The sequence below is a fragment of the Balaenoptera acutorostrata genome, chromosome 15 (genome assembly GCF_949987535.1).
Source record: "Balaenoptera acutorostrata chromosome 15, mBalAcu1.1, whole genome shotgun sequence".
Classification (NCBI taxonomy): domain Eukaryota; kingdom Metazoa; phylum Chordata; class Mammalia; order Artiodactyla; family Balaenopteridae; genus Balaenoptera; species Balaenoptera acutorostrata.
The window spans coordinates 2,796,959-2,815,889 of NC_080078.1; the positions used below are offsets into that span (position 1 = coordinate 2,796,959).

The following is an 18,931-nucleotide window of genomic DNA, read 5'->3' on the forward strand; positions in this document are numbered from 1 at the left end:
TGATTTTATTGTACATGGGGAAGGGGAAGGGATTTAAAGGAGGTGAGATTTCTATACTTCACTCAGACTGTAAAATGTTGGCACTAGCACACCATGATAAATTTATATAGATAAAATGTAATGCCTAAAAAGCTATGCAAAGGGATACACTCAAAAACACTAGATACAGCAGAATAGAATTGCAAAAAAAAAAAAAAATTCAAATGACAATCAGGAAGGAAGGCAGAAAAAGAAATCACAGAAATTAAAGAAACAAACAGAGAAGACAAACAGCAAATAAAAAATAATAGTAGACTTAAGCCCTCAAATCGTATTTACAGGTAAATGGCTTAAAACACCAGGAATGGCTTAAATACACCAGGAAAAAGACAGAGATTGGTAGAGTAGATAAAAAATCATGACCCAACTATATGCTGTTTATAAAAAACTAACTTCAAAATAATGATATAGGTACACTGAAAGTAAATGTAAAGTAAAAGAGTAAAAGTAAAAGATATGCCATGCAAACATAAATCAAAAGAATTCAGAACTTGCTATACTAATATCAGATAAAATAGACTTCAGAGCAAAGAAAATTACTAGAGACACAGAGGAACATAATGAAAAAGGGTCTGTCTACCAGGAAGACATGGCAATCCTAAAGGATTGAGGTTTTTTCTCTGGGATGAATGCTCAGGAGTGCAATTGCTAAGTCTTCTCATCAGTGTATGTTTAATTTTTTTAAGAATCTGCCAAACTATTTTCCAGGGTGGCTGGACCCTTTAACCTTGCCACCTGCAATATATGAGCAACCCAGCTTCTCCAGATCCTTGCCAGCATTTGGTTAGGGCCACTACTTTTTATTTTAGCAGTTCTCTTAGCTCCTTAGTGATATTTCAACATGGTTTTAATTTGCATTGCTCTCAAGGCTAGTGGTGCTGAATATCTTTTCATGTGCTTATTTTCCATCTGCACACCCTCTTTCATAAAATGTCTCCTCTTGTTTTTGCCCATTTTATAATTCAATTTTTTATTATGGAGACTTAGGAGAATTCTCTGTGTATTCTAGAGAATATTGGCTTTCAAGTATTTTATTACAGTCCATAGCTTGTCTTTTCATTCCCTGAACAGGCTCTTTGGCAGAGCAAAAGTTTTAAAAATTTAAGAATTCCACTTTATTGATTTTTATGGACTGTGCCTTTGGTGTCATGCCTAGGAACTCTTCACCAAATACTAAACCCCAGAGATTTCCTTGTATGTTCTCTTCCGAAAGTTTAATAGTTTTAACATTTAATCCAGCACATTTTGAGTGAATTTTTATATAAGGAGTAGGGTTTAGGTCAAGGCTTATTTTTTTTCCTCTGGATGTTTAATCCCTTCAGCACAATTTGTTGAGAAGACTATTCTTCCTCCACTGAATTGCTTTTGTGCCTTTGTCAAAAATTCGTTGGCTGTACCTGTGTCGGTCTATTTCGGGGCTCCCTGTTCTGTTCCACTCATCTATGTGTCTTTCCCTGTGCCAATACCACAGAGTGTTTATTACTTTAGCTATGTAATAAGAATTCAAATTGGGTGGAGTGATTCCTCCGATTTTATCCTTCTTTTTTCAAACTTGTTTCAGCTTCTTTGCTTTTCCACATAAGTTTTAGAATAATCATTTCTAAACCTAAAAAAAATTTTTTCTTAGGATTTTGATAGGAATTGTATTAAACTTATACATCAATTTGAAGAAAATTGACTTCTTTCAATCCATGGAACATATATTTAAATCTTTGATTTCCCTATTATATTGTGTAGTTTTCTGCATCAGGCGCTGAACGTGTTTTGAATATTTCCTTTTTTAAAGTAATTATAAAAAGTATTGTATTTTTAAATTTTAATTTCCATATGTTCATCACAAATGCAGTTGATATCCACATGTTGATCTTCTATCCTGTGACCTTGCTAAATTTACTTATTCTATGAGCTCTTTCAAAAATAGATTTCTTGAGACTTTCCAGGTAGATCACCCTGGAAAACAGGAACGGTTACTTTCTTCCTTTCCTATCTGTATTCCTGTTATTCCTCTTCTGCATTATTGAGCTTGCTAGAAATTCCACTACCGTGTTGAAACAGAGTGGCGAGGGTGGACATCCCCGCCTTGTTGCCAAGCCTACAGGAGAGCATTCGGTACGTCACCAGGAAGTATGATGTCAGCTGTAGGGTTTCTGTATGTGCTACTTACCAAGTTGAGGAAGTTCTGTTCATAGTTTAGTAATAGTTTTGGTCAGGAATGGCTATAGAATTTTGCCAGATAATTTTCCCACATTTGTCATTGGCTTCCCAAGTGGTTTGCTTTAGTTGTTGTCTCATGTTATAGTTTTGTTGTTTTTGTTTATTCATTTGCATCAACAAATGGCTTCCTGTTCTTTAGAGTAAATTATTTGTCATGAAATTGGTCTTTTGCAAAACTTTTCTTAGCTGCTTTGCAGGGTGAACTAAACTTCTAATATCAAAGGAGAATTTACAAAGGTTAGAAACTCCAGGCCCTCTCCTCTTGATGTTTGCCATCAAGGACCTTAGTGATGAGCTCCATCCCAAGCTCAAGGGAGCATGTGCCAGATGCCCCAAGACTTAAAAATTCTCCTTAGTTTTGTATTTTCTTTATCTTTTGATACATAGTTTTAAAATCATTTGATATATTGAGTATAGAGAAGGAGATTTTATTAAAACTCTTTAAACATTTCTTATTAAACTTTTGATGTTGCGTATAATGCCTTTTACGTTTTAAATCCTTTCAGGACGGTTAGAGAATTGATTTTTCTCTAATTTTTCAGTGGCAGATTCTGTCATGCTTACGGCCAGTAATATGCTGCAATTAGCTGTTCTACTGTTCCACATGTATGCATTTTGCTTTCCCACCTGGCTTTCTTATAGAGGCGTCATATGAAATACCTCTGCATCCTTCAGAATGACTAGCTTGATGCGAGGTTGTCACATACTGGACACACAGTTAATAACTTGTTTGTTCACTGGTTACTCAATTATGCCATGCTCTTTTAATGAGACAGGAAAAAATCCATTGCCCAAATCTGATTGTTTTCTATTAAAGTTCTCATGTTAGAATTATTAAGGGCAGAGATCTGATTGGAGTTGTTTCTAATTTTAATATACGAACAAGCTGTTAGGGAAAATCTTTCTCTTCTGTCTTAGTGCGTCACAGTGTACTTTTTCTTAAACAGAGTCTTTATATACTTACTGTTTTTTCTCATCTCCTAAAACAGAGCAGTAGCGTCTAACGCAAATACTGTGAGAGTGCTTACACACCCCAATTTAACTACAGCTGTGTCACTGCTTGAACTAAAGGGGCTCCCAGGTGATTAGGAAAGCAACAGAGGCTAATGTTTCCACAGTCTTAGCAGCCAACCCCCATCTACCTTTTAGAAAATATCCCAGTAATGTTTGCACACTTGATTATTTCTATTTTCAAATTACCATATACTATTACATAACATAGTGAATACTGCATCATTAATAAGTACCTGGTTGATATCTTTATTACTGTGGCTTCATGTAGTAATACAGACGTTTTCCTCTAAAATATAAAGTGCATTTGAAAGCTATTCTTTTACATTTATGTCAGTTTCAAACTTTAAATTTTATTTCCAGGGAACTCTCAGGAAGTACTTTCGTGAATTCATGACCTATAATTTGATAGCAATTAATATTATTGTTCAGAAGGTAGAATAGCTTTATGTTGAGAAGTCTGAATTATGTAATTTAAGAAAGTTGATATACTTTCTCTTTTATCACAAGAAACAGTATGATTTGAATTTTTAAAACAACACAGAGATATTTCTATATATCTTTGCAGATATCCTTTTTTTCTTTAAAGTGAGAATAATCTCCATTAATTTAGGAGACTGTGCTATCCATCATCTTTGCTATTAAGGACTCACTTATTCTGTCATTAAATATTTATTGAATACTGGACTTACACTCCAGGGATACATCAGAGAGTAGACAAATAAGGTCCCTGACCTTGTAAAGTTTACATGGGAGAGACAGGGAGTTAACAAGTAAACAAATGAATAAACAAGATAATTCTAGATAGCTATAAATTATATGAAGGGAATTGAGTGATTTATGTACTAGGGGTGGTGGGTAACTTTGGTTGGTGGTCAAGGAAGTCTGCTGTAAGAAGTTGACATTTGCACTGATTCCTAAAGTATAAGAATGAGCCAGCAAATACCTGTGGTTAGAGCGTTTCTGGCTGTGGAGATGGCGGGCTCAGAGAGCCCGAAGCGGAAAAGCTGGGTGCATTGAAGAAGCAGGAAGAAAATGCGCGTGGTGGGAAGAGTCTCAGGATGTGGATGGAGGGTTCAGCAGGGACCAGATCCTGCAGGGCTCTTTAGACCATTTCCGTCCTTGGGAATTTTATTGTGAGCACAGAGGGACACCTTTGAACTCCTCTGAGCAGGGTGCGACCTGGTCTTCTGTGCATTTGTATGGAAGCCAAGACCGGGGAGAGGAGACCTGCCATGGCTGGCCCTCTAGGAAAGTTCTCCTGGGCTGTTGTCTTGTGTGAGTCTGTCTAAAGTTCAGTTCCCTCATTTGTAAATGAGAGTAATGGTAGTATCTGTGTAATAACGCTATCGTAAGGGTTCTATAAGAAAATGTGTGTGAAAGTCTTATGGTTAAACAATGCCAGTGCTCAGTAATATGGCAGCAGTTGTTATAACGCATTGTTATCAAGATGAGTAAGACATTTCACTGCCTTTGTGAAGCACACGGCAGTGGGCACACAAACAGACAGGTAGAGTACAGTAGTTCCATTGTTCGAAATACATATCCAGGGCATACCTGGACACAAAAGAAAGAAGTTTATTCTGGGGGAAAATTCAGAAAAGACTACATAAAATTGTTGTCTAAACGTGACTAAATACATGGTGACTGGCTCTGTGATTTGGCCCAGGTGCCTTAAAACTTCTCCCCCATGGACCTTCCCTGGTACCATTGGATTCCCTCCTTTGGGTTAGAGCACTATTTCCCAAAAGCCCCTGTGAAGGTGCAAACCCACACACTTGACTCTCTGTTAGTCTTGACACTGTCTTAAGGGGATTGAACCAACCAAGGGGATACCATGTAGCTGGGGTGAAAGGATGCCATGGCACAGGCTGCGTTCCCTGGGACGGTGGCAGGGGTCCACATCTGGAGGAGGAGGAGATCTTGGACTGCCAGAGGGTGCAGGGAACCCTCCAGCAGTCTTGGGAGAGGTGAGTGCCTCCCCGAGATAAACACCTACTTTCAAAGCCGAGTCTGGCTGGTCGACAGACTGATGGTGAAGACGTTGTCTTCCTCTGTTAGGTTAAGAAAGATCATGCTCTTCTTACTTCAGAATCCTCTGGGAACTGAGGTTCTGTGTAAAGTACAATTGGGGGTGTTTATCTCTCCATGCCTAGAGAAATCCAATTCCTCAATAAAAAGGGTTTCCAAAGAGTTTGAAGTAAGAAAGGACCTGGGGTGGGGGATAGATGGACTGTCATACATCTTCTCTTTGCTTCCCTCAGGAGTTGCTTCATTCATTGCTCTCGTCATCTTAGATATCTCCTATTGGTTTCTTCCCAATACAGTTTTCTACCATTGAATTGGGCCTCGTCTAGACTTTAGTATTTGTAACAAAAAGGGCAAAAAAGAATCTTTTCAAACATATGTCAACTCCATTAGAATAAGATCCCATCAGTCATCAGAATCTTTCAGCAGCTTTCTGTCCCACTATTTGGTCATTGATCGTGGAATCTGAACTAGAGCTTTCATCTGGAGAATGTACTAGCTTTGAAAGCAAAGCCAGTCAGCAATTTAATTATTGTGTAATTTGTTTATGCTAAGGTATTATAGTCACAACCTGTCACTTGTCGACGAGTCATATATCTAGTAACCTTTGTGATTAAGAACTAAACTGAGACCTAGGAATCAGCAAAGCAGGCTTTACACAGCCAAAATAGACATAACGTTAATTCATGGCTGGATTTAAAGGAGAGAGCTCCTCGGACCCTAATTCAAAGGCTGCTTCATTCTTCTCAGTCCGCAAACATACTTGAAATATCAGGTTAGAAACAGTGAGAGGCAGGCATACAGGCAGCATCAAGGGGAGAGCCAGCAGCCTAGCGGCCATGGAGGAGGCAGAGGAATGCAAAATGTGGAACCAGAATCACAACACCAGCCATGTGAAGCCAAGTCATGAAGGTGTAAAGAACCCTGCCAACCTGGTGCATCAGGGATAGCTCTGGACTCAGATTCAGGAGGGCTTTAAAAACCCACGAGCTACAGGTAGCACAGGACCCAGAGGCAGAGGCCTTGACCGTGCCATCTGTGGACAGACAGTTGCTTAAAGTCTCTGAGCTGCAGTTTCCTCACTGTGAAATATGAAGGGTGATAATTATCGTTCTTAGGATTAAATGAAATAATATGTGTGAAAAGGGCTTTGGCACTATAAAAGTACAATGTGAAGCTTAGCCTTTTCAAGTCCTTTTTCTTTTGATTAGCCATTTAATTATTGACTAGTCATTCAACCTCCCTGAGACTCAGTTTCCTCCTAAATTGAGAAAATAATTATACTTTACTTGCCCATTTCATACCAGCAAAATAATGTCCGTAAAGTGCTTTGCATTCTGTAAGCTGTTACAGAATTACAGAATTTTGCAATGCTGTAAGCTTTGCATTCTTATGTAAGTGGCTGATATTGTCATTACTACATTACAGAACAACATACAAATTGTGAAAATGGTCCTGAGGCCTCAAGAAAAGGTTAAATGTCATTCAGTATGCTTTATTTAAGAAGGAAAAGAACTACTGTGTAATTTCAGAAAATTTTCTCTAAAATGTGACTGTAAAACAAGTTACCATGCTTGAAGCATTGAGCATCAAATGTCTGGGAAATTTGCTTTTGTAGGATATCTCGTTTCCCAGTTATGCTAGAATGAGTTGTTTTTTGTATGTCTCAAATACGGAGAGGTTCTAATTAAGTGCAAATTACAATGAAATTAATAAATGACACCAAATTTTTAGACTTTAAAATGGGCTTTGAGAGAATGCAGTGCAGGCTTAGATTGATTGTAATTGTAATCTTTTAAGTTGTGAATCAATATTATGTAGCATTAAAAGTCAATTAAATAAAAAATAAAGGAAGAATCAAGTAGAGAGCACTCATCTCTCAGTCGGTTCAACCTCTCAAATGATGACTTAAAAATCTTTTAAATGTTAAGATTGTAATTGCCCTTATTGTTCACTATATACCAAAATAATTGCACGTATAATTAGCATCCATTAATGAGAGATATTAAACTACCCTAACCACAAATATACGAGATTGTCATAAATTGTTCAAATATAATTGCAAACTTAAGGTTTTATTTCACTTTTTGCAGATGAACTGCAGACTATAAGTGAATTAATGACATAACTACTTATCAGAAATTTTGTTAAAAACTATTTGATCCAGCATTTTCTTTCTTTTTTTTTTATTAAAAAATACTTTATTGCTGAAAAATGCTACCCATCCTCTGAGCCTTCAGCGAGTCGTAGTAGTAACATCAAAGATCACTGATCACAGATCACCATGACAAATATAATAATGAAAAAGTTTAAAATATTGCAGAAATTACCAAAACGTGACATAGAGACGCAAAGTGGGCAAATGCTGTTGGAAAAATGGCGCCGATAGACTTGCTCAACACAGGGTTTCCACAGACCTGCAGTTTGTAAAAAAAACACAGTATCTGCAAAGTACAATAAAAAGAGGTCTGCCTCTTATTCATTGTACCACTATTGACACCCCAAAATCAGCTGAATAAGTCATTCATCCTGATTCCTCAGAAAGTCTGCTGCGGAATATAAGTACATTGAGGGCAGAGACTAATTCCTGAGCTTTGAAACTCACAGAGAAATTGCTCCATAATCGTTTGCTAATTTATTTAAAGATATTATGTCCCACCCATGGCTTTGCTACTGAGTTCTCACAGGCGTCCTGATTAAAGTCAGCCTTGAGGCACTGAAGTCACACGCTTGAGGGCCTCCAGTTTCATTTGTTTGTTTATGGTGTCATGGTCAAGTGCTTGGTCTCAAGCTGTCTGGAGCGTGTTGCTACAAGAAGGAGGAGGGGACTCAGGCTGACTCCACTGTCCAGCCTACTTGTACTAAGGGAAATATTTAAAGAGCTACCCCTCTACTATTTATGTTATTTTGGTTTGGTTTGGTTTTGATCATTCAAACTGTAGCGAGCAAGCCCAGAATGTAACACTTGGAAGCTTGGAAATGGAAAGAGTGGTGACCCAGCATTTTCTGATCCATTCCCAGCATTCTCTGATCCTCTGGTCCTGGAAGATAGACCAGGTGGGTGCTTCCCTCCCTGCGCGGCACCAGCCAAGACTGAGCAAGAATCTCACCAGTACCTGATGGCCCAGAGGAACTCGCTCAGTCCAGAGGGCCAGGCATCCCTCACCTCACACCCAGTGACACAGGGAGGCCGACCTAGGGAAGTGCCTTCTGTCCCCACAGGGTTACAGAGCAAGAGCCCCAGCAGACCCTACAGAACAAAGGAGACCGGAATAGCTCTGAAGAATAAATTGTCATTGGAACCACAGCCCACAAAAGTAGGCTACATCCTATACATGAAATTTATCAGACACCTGCCTGCTAAAATGAAAGATTTAAATAGGGTTAGGAGCCTCAACATACTATCCAAAATATCCAGGATACAATTGAAAATCACTTGCCGTACCTAGAACCAGGAAAATCACAACTTGAATGAGGAAATCAACTGGGACAACATTGCAATGAATCAGGTGTTGGAATTATCTGACAAGGACTTTACAGCAGCCAGTATAAAAGTGCTTCAACAGCACATTCTTATTTCGGTTTAAATGAATGAAGAAATAGAAAATCTCAGCAAAGAAGAAGAAATTTAAAAAAATATATCAAGTGGAAATTAGCCATTTGAAACACACAATAACTGAAACAAGAAGCTAGGTGGACGAGCTCAGTAGTAGAGTGGAGGTGAGAGGTTGGAACCACTGAATATGAGAACAAATCAACAGAATTTACGCACTTTGAACAATAAGGAACAAATGTACTTAAAGGAAAAAAAAGAGAACAGAGCCTCAGGGACCTGTGAGACCATAACCGAAGATCTAACATTCATGTCATGGGAATGCCCAGGAGGAGAGGAGAAAGAGAAGAGGGCTGAAAAAGCATTCAAAGAAATAATGGCTGAAAAATTCCCAGATTAGGAAACAAACAAACAACAACAACAACAACAACAAAAAACCAAACCTGGAGATTCAAGAAGCTGAGTGAATCCCAAATAAGATAAAGAAACCTATTCAAAGATACATCATACTTAAACTTATAAAAAGTAAAGAAAAGTGAAAACTCTTCAAACTAAAAAAAAGAAAAGCAAAAAGAACTGTCAGCTGCTAATTCTATATCTGGCAAAAATATCATTCAGGAATGAAGGGGAAAATTTAGAGTAAGGGGAACTGAGAGAATGTGTTGTTACAACACCTACACTTGGAGAATAACCAAAGGAGGCCCTCTGAACAGAAAGAAAGTGATCAGAGAAGAAGGTTCAGAACTACAGAAAGGAAAGAAGAACAAAGAACTGGAAAATGAAAGTAACTAAAATAGACTATCCTTCTCAACGAATTTCTTAAATAATATTTGAAATTTGAAGGAAAAACAACTGTAAGACCATCTGAAGTGGTGCTAGATGTGTGTAGAGGGAATACTTAAGACAATTATATTTAAAACATGAGGAAGGGAAAGGGGAATCTCAGGACATCACTTGCAGGAGTAGAATATTGATATTGTGGTAAGTTATAAATGTATATTGTAACGTTAGAGCAACCACTAAGAAAACTATACAAAGCGAGTCACTAAACAACACCATAACTAAATCAACATGGAATCCTGAAAACCTTCAAGTAACCCACAAGAAGGCAATAAAAGAGAACAGAAGAACAAGAAACAATAAATTAAAAGAGTCTAAGTACACCCATTAAAAGAGAGAGAGATTGGCGGAGTGGATTTAAAAAACTTACAAAACTCACTTCAAACATAATGACATATATAGGTTGAAAGTAGAAGGACAAAAAGTTACATCATACAAGCATTAATTTTTTAAAAAGCAGGACTGGCTACATTAATATCAGATAAAGTAGACTTCAGAGTAAGATAACTACAAGGGGGAAAAATGGCCATTACTTAATGATAAAAGGATTATTCCACTGAGAAGACATAGAAATCCTAAATGTATATGCTCCAAAAAACAGAACTTCAAAATACATGACACAAAAACCGATTGACCTAAGACAAATTCACAGTTGTATCTGGGGACTCTCACCAACTGACAGTACCAATTGATAGCAAGGATTTAGAAGGACTGAACAATACCATCAACCAGTAAGAGCTAACTGACGTTTATAGAACAACTTTACCCAACACACATTGTTTTAAAGCATCATGAGACAGTATCCAAAATAGAATATATCCTGGGTCATAAACCAAACCTTATTACAAATTTGAAAGAATTGAAATCATACGAAGTATATTCTGTGAACATAATGGAATCAAATTAGAAATTAATAAGAAAGAAAACAGGAAAATCTCTAAATATGTGAATTTACAACATCTACATAATCCATGAATCAAAGAAAAGATCTTAAAGGAAATAAAAGAAATGCATAGGACTAAATGAAAATGAAAATAAATAAACACCAAAATTTGTAGTATGCTAAGGCTGTGCTGAGAGGAAAATTTATAGCCTTATGTTTCTATTAGAAAAGAGGAAAGATCTCAAATCAATAATTAAGAACCTTAGGGACCTAGAGAAAGAAGGAAAAAAAGACACAAAACTCTAATATTAGGAGTGAAACAGGAGATATCACTACAGAACCTGCAGCTAGTAAAAGAATGTTAAGGAAATACTACAGGCAACTTTGGGCTCACAAATTTGAGAACTTAGATTAACGGGACCGAATTCTCAAAAACTGCAAAGTACAAAAACTCAACCTTTGTGAAATAAATAAATGTAGCCGTCTATAGCTATTAGAGAAGTGTAATTTAAAATTAAACCCTCCCCCCTCAATCTCCTAGCCTAGATGATTTTATTAAAGAAATTTACCAAATATTTAAAGAAGAATTAAAACCAATTTTACACAATCTCATCCAGTAAACAGATGAGTAGGAAACACTTCTCAGTTTGTTTTATGAGGCCAGTAAAAGAGCACAAAACAGACACTATTGACCAATATATCTAATGAATATAGATGTAAAAATCCTGAATACAACACAGGCAAATTGAATCTTGCAAAGTATGAAAAGAATTCTACACCATCACCAAGTGGATTTTATTCCAGGTATGCAAGGCTTGTTCAGTATTTGAAAATCAATCCATGTAACCCACCATATCAACAAGCTGAAGGAGAAATCTTTAGAGCATATCCATGGACACAGAGAAAGCATTTGAAAAAAATCCAACACTCATTCATGATAAAAATCCTCAGCAACCTTGTTATAGGGAGTAACTTCTTCAGTTTTATTAACAGCATGTACAAAAACCTACAGTTAACCCTGAACTTAATGGTGAAAGACTCACTGCTCTCCCCTTAAAGTAGGGAGCACAGCTAGCATGTCTGCTCTCCCACTTGTATTTAACGTTGTATCTAGTATGATAAGGCAAGAAAAAGGGCATAACAGTTGGAAAGGAAAAGTAAAACTGTTCTTATTTTCAGGCATTATTGTCTTCATAGGAAATCTAAAGAAATTCACCAAAAAGTCCTAGATGAGTGATTCCAGTAAGATGGCAGGATACAAAATCAACACACAAGAGTCAATCACTTTTCTACATAGTAACAAGCATGTGGAAACCAGAATTAAAAACACAATATTACAATTACAATTGCTCCAAAGAAAATGAAATACTTAGGTATAGATCAAACATGAGGTATATGCTGGAAATTAGAAAATGCTGAGAAGTGAAATAAATCAAAAAATACCTCTCCTCCAGTTGAGAGACTTACTTGTTCATGGATTAGAAAATTCAGTGTAGTAAAGATGTTAGTTCTCTTCAAATTAATCTATTGGGTTAACACAATTCCCATTAAAAAACTAACAATTTTTTGTAGACATAGACAATCTCATTATAAAATTTGTATGGCATGGCAAAGGACCTAGAATAACTAAAACAATTGTGGGGAAAAAAAAAGGATAAAGTGGAAGGAATCACTCCGTGCAGTGTGGTCTTACTATATAGAGACAGTGATCGTGATGGGGTGGCATTGGTGGAGGGACAGACACACAGATCAATGGGAAGAAACGGAGAACCCAGAAATAGACCCACACCAATATGTCCACCTGACTTTTGACAAAGGACCACAGTGATTCAATGAAGGAAATATGGACTTTACAGTAACTGTAGTGAGAATAATTGGACATCCATAGGCAAAAAAACCCACCACCAACAACAACCTTGAGCTAAATCTTTTACTTTATTTTAGAAAGTCAATTTGGAATGTATCACAGATTTAAATGTAAAATGTAAAACTTTAAAACTGTTAGAAAAAAGTCATCAGAGAATACCTTTGGAACCTAATACTAGGAGAAGAGTTCTTTTTTTTTTTTTTTTTTGCTGTGCCACATGCCACGTGGGATTTTAGTTCCCTGACCAGGGATCAAACCTGTGCCCCCTGCATTGGAGGTGTGAAGTCTTAATCACTGGACCACCAGGGAAGTCCCAGGAGAAGAGCTCTTAAACTTGATGATACCAAAAGTGTGATCCACCAAAAAAAAAAAAAAAAAAAGATGAATTAGACCTCATCACAATTAAAAACTTTTACAAATAACCATGTTAAGAGTATGAAAAGACAAATTACAGAGATGGAGAAAATATTTGCAAACCACATATCTGACAAATGACTAGAGTATATCTAGAATATACTAGGATATATAGAATAAATAAACTACTCTCGGAACTTGACATTTAAAAAAAACTGCTATTAGAAAATGTGCAAGAGACATGCATAGACGTTTTACCAAAGAGTACGTCAGATGGCAAACAAGCACATGCAAAGATATTCAGTATCACTAGCCATTAGGGAAATGCAAGTTAAAACCACAATGAGATATTCCTACAAACCTGTCAGAATGGCTAAAATAAAAAATGGTGATAACATCCAATGCTGGTGAGGATGCAGAGAAACTGGATCACTCATACATTTTGCTGGTGGGAATGTGAACTCGTGTAGTCACTCTGGAAAATAGGTTGGGAGTTTCTTCTAAAACTGAAAATACGCTTTCTATGTGACGTACCAATTGCACGCTCGGGCATACCCCAGAGAAACGACAGCTTTGTTCACACAAAAGCCTATACGTGGATGTTCATAGTTGCTTTATTTGTAATAGCCCCAAACTAGAAACAACCCGAATGTCCTGCAATATGTGAATGGTTAAAAAAAAACTGTGCTACCATAGAATACTGCTCAGTAATAAAAAGCGATCGGCCATCGATACATACCACTTGGACAGACTTCTAGAGGATTCTACCTAGTGAAAAGAGCCAGTCTCTAATGGACACATACTGTAGAATTCCCATTTAGAGAACATTCTTTTTTTTTTTTTTTTTTTTTTTGCCACACCATGCAACATGCAGGATCCTGGTCCCCCGACCAGGGACGAACTTGCGCCCCCTGCAGTGGAAGTGCAAAATCTTAACCACTGGACTGCCAGGGAGGTCCCTAGATAACAGTCTTGAAAGGACACAGTTGTAGAATTGGAGATGAGATTATTGCGTACCAGGAGTTAGGGACTGAGGTGGGGAGCAAAGGGATGGGTTTGGGTGTACAGAAGTGGCTGGAGGGAGTCAGGTGATGGTGGAACAGTTTCGCATCTTGGCTGTGATGGTAGTTACACAAAGCTGCTCATGTGATAAAATTGCAAAGTGTATTTACACACACAAACAGATGAGTGCATACCATACTGGTAAAATCTGAATAAGCTCTGTGGATTGTACCGTGTCAGTTTCCTGATCTTGATGTTGTGCTGTGGTTATGCTGAAGATGCACATCTTCTGTGAATCTATAATTATTTCGGAATCAAAGTTTTTAAAAAATTAATTAAAAATACAATTAGAATGTGCAAAAATCAAATAATGATCAAGCTTTCAAAGCATAAGCTTCTAAATTTTGGAAAGAGGGTCTTACAGTGATTTGGTAGCACTTCTATTGGTATTCCCTTAAGATGCAAACGACTCTCAGTTGTCTCTTCTGCTCTAACATCTGCCACAAGGGGTGTCTGGTATTTCCAGAGGAAGATAGGACATGGTTTGGGGTGCATTGTGTTCTACCTGAGGGGAAGAATGGGAGGAGAAATAGCCCATAAGGAGAGAGAATCCAGAGCTGGAAGCTACTAGAAACGTATTCTGCTTCATTTTACTAGGACTTAAGGACAGGTGGCACAGTAACATCATGAACTGTCTGCCATCCTTAAACTCTCCCTTCTGTGTCCTTTATCTGCTGATTTTCTCATCATTCTTAGCAATAAATCTTGCTAAGAAGATTTACACAAAAAGAACCTCTGGCTGGTAGACTTCCTGAAAGAAGAGGAGGCCCGGGGACCACATCCTATGCCATCGCCACCCTTAGGGAGACAGGGACCCCAAGAACAGAGAAGGTAGCTGAGCTGAAGAAACAAAGCAATCTCTGTCCCCTGGCAAGTCAGCCACATGAAAGGGGCTCCCTGGGGAGTCCGCCCAGGGCAGAGAAGCACATACAAAGCTTTTAATACAAGGGCCACCTGGCTGTCCAGCTCACTGCAGGGGACAGCACCCGGGGTGGGCACACAGGAGCAGTCGGCCTGTGCATTCCTCCAGGCCTTTATCTCCGTCCACGTGCTCTTTCAGAATCGGGAACTCCTTATGGGCACACAGTGTACACTCCACAGCACACCACACACTTCTGGACACACAGGAGGTGCTTATAAAGGGCCGAAGTGTGTTCAAGAGCACCCCACCCCAAGATGCCCAGACACATATGTTGTGATATCAAGTACCCCTCACCCCTGGTTCAGGGTCCTCGGAGGCAGGGACTGAGCTGTGGTAGGTCAGCACACACCCCTGCCTGTTCTTTGGGCCGTGCCCAACCCTGGAGCAGAGTGGGCTTCTGACCTACAGGGCCACACACACGTTCCCCTCCTGGCCTTTTCCCTTCCACTCTCAGGAGATACTTCCCAAGGTAGAGTGGAAAATCAGCCTAAGTACTTAGTATGGATAAACTCCTTTCACCTTGAAATTGCATTACAAATTTTAAACTTCACATGACTCTATGGGAATAGAAAGAAGTAACATGTAATATTCAATTTCACACTTGGGAAACAAACAGTGAGGTTAAGTAACTTTTGCAAGGCCCGATAGCATATCTGTGTTAGGAAGGAATTTGTGACTATATAATTCCGTTCTCAGACCTTTCTCAAGTAAAAAGCTTCCATACTCAAGATTTAGCTTTGTCCCTATTGAGTAATAAATTAAGAATTCAAAATGAGACAGTACATAAGACCAAATAAATAAGTTACCTCTGTGTACCAAGATGTAGATGTAAATTCAGATGATTACTATAGAACTCAGAGAGCGCTTTCCTAAAATATTAGAATAACAGTTTTTATATCTTAAATACAAGCTTTTGAAAAATATGATATTTGTTGAAAAAAGGAAACTTCTAGGTGCTGCTACATGTCTTGATGATTTAACAAATAGGGAAGTTGAAAGAGGTTACGTCTTCAGTTTTCTTTATTCACACGTTAGTAACAAAATTAGGAAAATCAGTGAGAGAATTTTATCTGTTTTTTGACCTAATGATAATACGTTTCATTGTAAAACCTGAATTTCAAACATAGACGCTTTTCATGAATGAAATTTGAGGAATTGGAAGAAGACGATTCATGCATTTAGAAAGAAACATGTGGCAAACTAAGTAGTTGTCATTATACTGAGCCATCTGCTTATTATGCCTGAGCAATATTTAATTGTTGTGTGTTGAGGGGTGAGATTAAGAGAAAACTTTTTTATTGAAGTAGAGTTGATGAACAATATTGCATTAGTTTCAAGTGTAAAGCAAAGTGAATAAGTGATATATATATATATAAAAAAAATGTTTTCAGATGATTTTCCATTATAGGTTATTACAAGATATTGAATATTGTTCCCTCTGTTATATAGTAAATCCTTATTGCTTATCTATTTTATATATAGTAGTGTATAGCTGTTAATCCCATACTCCTAACAAACCGTAAGTTTATTTTCTATGTCTGTGAGTCTGTTTCTGTTTTGTAAATCAATTCATTGGTATTATTTTTTAGGTTCCACATATAAGAGATGTCCTACAATATTTGCCTTTTCTGTCTGACTTACTTCACTTGGTATGATAATCTCTAGGTCCATCCATGTTGCTGCAAATGGCATTATTTCATTCTTTTTTATGGCTGAATAATATTCCACTGTATATGGCATCTTCTTTATTCATCTGTCGATGGACACTTAGGTTGCTTCCATGTCTTGGCTATTATAAATCATGCTGCTATGAATGTTGGGGTACATGTATCTTTTTGAATTAGAGTTTTCATCCTTTTTGGATATATGCCCAGGAGTGGGAATCCTGGCTCATACAGTAGCTCTATTTTTAGCTTTTTAAGGAACCTCCATACTGTTTTCCATAGTGGCTGCACCAATTTACATTCCTACCAACAGTGCAGGAGGGTTCCCTTTTCTCCACCCCCTCTGCAGCATTTTTATTTGTAGACTTTTCTATGATGGCCATTTGGTTTTGATTTGCATTAAGGGAAAACTTTTTATGTGGCTGTGTTTATACCTTCTGAGGGTCCTAATAGTGCACTGTGTAAGACAAAGCTAGGGTAACAAAGAGACTCAAACACAACAGAAGTGGTTTTCATTCCCAGAAGAGCCCAGGATGGGCTCCTGATCCTGGAATTGCTGTCTTCCTTTGGGGATTCAGAGACGCAGGCTTTCGCTTTCCTGTCATCCTGCCTTCCACCACTGCTCTGCGTCTGGTCGGAAGGAAGAAAGAGCAAGGAGGAGACACACCTCCCCGGCCAGAGCCTGGCCTGGAAGTAGCACACGTCATTCCTAACAGCGTTCCACTGAGGGAGCTTGGGGCCAGGCCACGCCTGCAGAGGGGTGGGGAATACAGTTCTGGCCTGGGGGGCTGCTTCCCAGGCATAGCTGTGCATTTTAGAGACAGAAAGTGGATTTTGGTGGACAGTCCACCCAACTGCTGGAAGCTTTCTTTCTTCAGCTGTATTGGCTTAGACGTCCCTCCTTAGCCACATTCCGTTTCCAGATATTTGGGCCTCGACAGGTACTTTTAAGAGAAGGATAGTTCTAGAGAGTTGAATCCATCTTCACTTGATACAGGAATTAATTTTTCTGATTAAGATTTAGTTAAGCAAGAAAAATTTCTGAGCATTCTGAAAACTACAAGAAAATCTACCCTTAGTCTGACTGGAGAGGTGAACGAATGCAGGGTTTAAGGAAGAGAGTCTTTCAGGCATTACTTCTAGGAATTTCGCAAACTGAGATTCAAAGTGTGTATGCCTGGGCCTTGAACTAGAAGGAACTGGCTATCTCAAGTCTCAAGGCCTTATTATATGAGGGAGGGCTGGGGAAGGTCCATAAATGTACTTTCTGTTAAGTAAGTCTCTGTTCTTTTCTCCTTGAAATCCAAAGATGACTTAGGTTTTGACAAATTCTGTGTTTAAAAAAAAAAAAAAGAAGTTTCCTAATCACAATGACAGAAGAAGGTGTAATAAAAGATCCCCTTAAGACAATATTCATACTGTCATTAAAATTACTGTTATTTCAGAAACTTTAGCTCATCCTTGCTATTCTTTTGCTGTCTACTTTATAATATAAACCATACGTAGAGAGACAGCAGCCCCAAGAAAGGAGAGGATAGCCACACCAAAGAAATAATCAAAGCAGTCTCTGTCCCCGGGCACTCAGCCATCTGCAGTCAAGCTTCACAGTTGCCCAAGGCCAAGACCATTAGCGAGAAGAAAATTGCCCGTGCCACTGTGAGGGCATACTGTCTTCTCCTCCTCCGCAAGCATGGTCGTGAATGACATCTGATTTGAAACCACAATTTACTACCGTAATAAAGTTTCTAAGATTACTGCAGTCGGAATTCAATTGTATTGAACAGTCAATTGATTCTGGGCTAAAACATGCTTACATTACAAAATAATGGCTGGTTTGAGAAAAATAAGGTTGTATTCAGGCACCGGTATCTCAGAGCAAGAGGGACACTATTAAAATTCTTTAGGGGAAAATAAATTGCAGATTTGCTAAGTATGCTTGAAGTCACATCACCTTACGTTTGCCTGATGCTCGGTCCTCCCAGAATCCCAATGAGATGAGGGGAGCAGGAATTCCCACTTCATAGAGAAAGAGTCTCCAGATCGGAGAAGTCCTTGCCGAAGAGCGTTTTAGCCTAGTGCTAGAACCCAGTTTGTAAGAATCGTCACACTACTCCAGGCAGAATATGATAGCCGCTGAGTTGACAGATACTTTCTTTTTAAAGAGTGGATTTAGAGGCATGCTTACTAAAATCCATTAATTCTAATCAGCATGAAGAACAAAGTTAATGCTTTTGGCTATTAAGATAGATGATACATGCAAACAATGAAATCGGGAGCAGTAACTCAACTGTAGGTATTTCTCACTTTTAGGAAATTAATTTCTTGTAGCCTTAATGGCGAGTTTTGAGGCCCAAGTGTCATCCCTTTACGTGTTTTCCTTTAAGGGAGTAAATGAATTCTTTGTCTTAGTAAGAGCTTTCTAAACTATTTGATTTACGATTTGGTTTTATCCATTGCAATGCAATTGTTTCTGAATTTATTCTTTGTCATTGAA

General features: G+C 38.2%; 1 protein-coding gene across 8 annotated transcripts in view; it reads left to right on the plus strand.

Annotated features, from left to right (window-relative positions):
- Positions 1 to 18,931, plus strand: part of SDK1 (sidekick cell adhesion molecule 1) — an 838,709-nt gene that overhangs the window by 388,836 nt on the left and 430,942 nt on the right. The gene's annotated exons all lie outside the window — the stretch shown is intronic.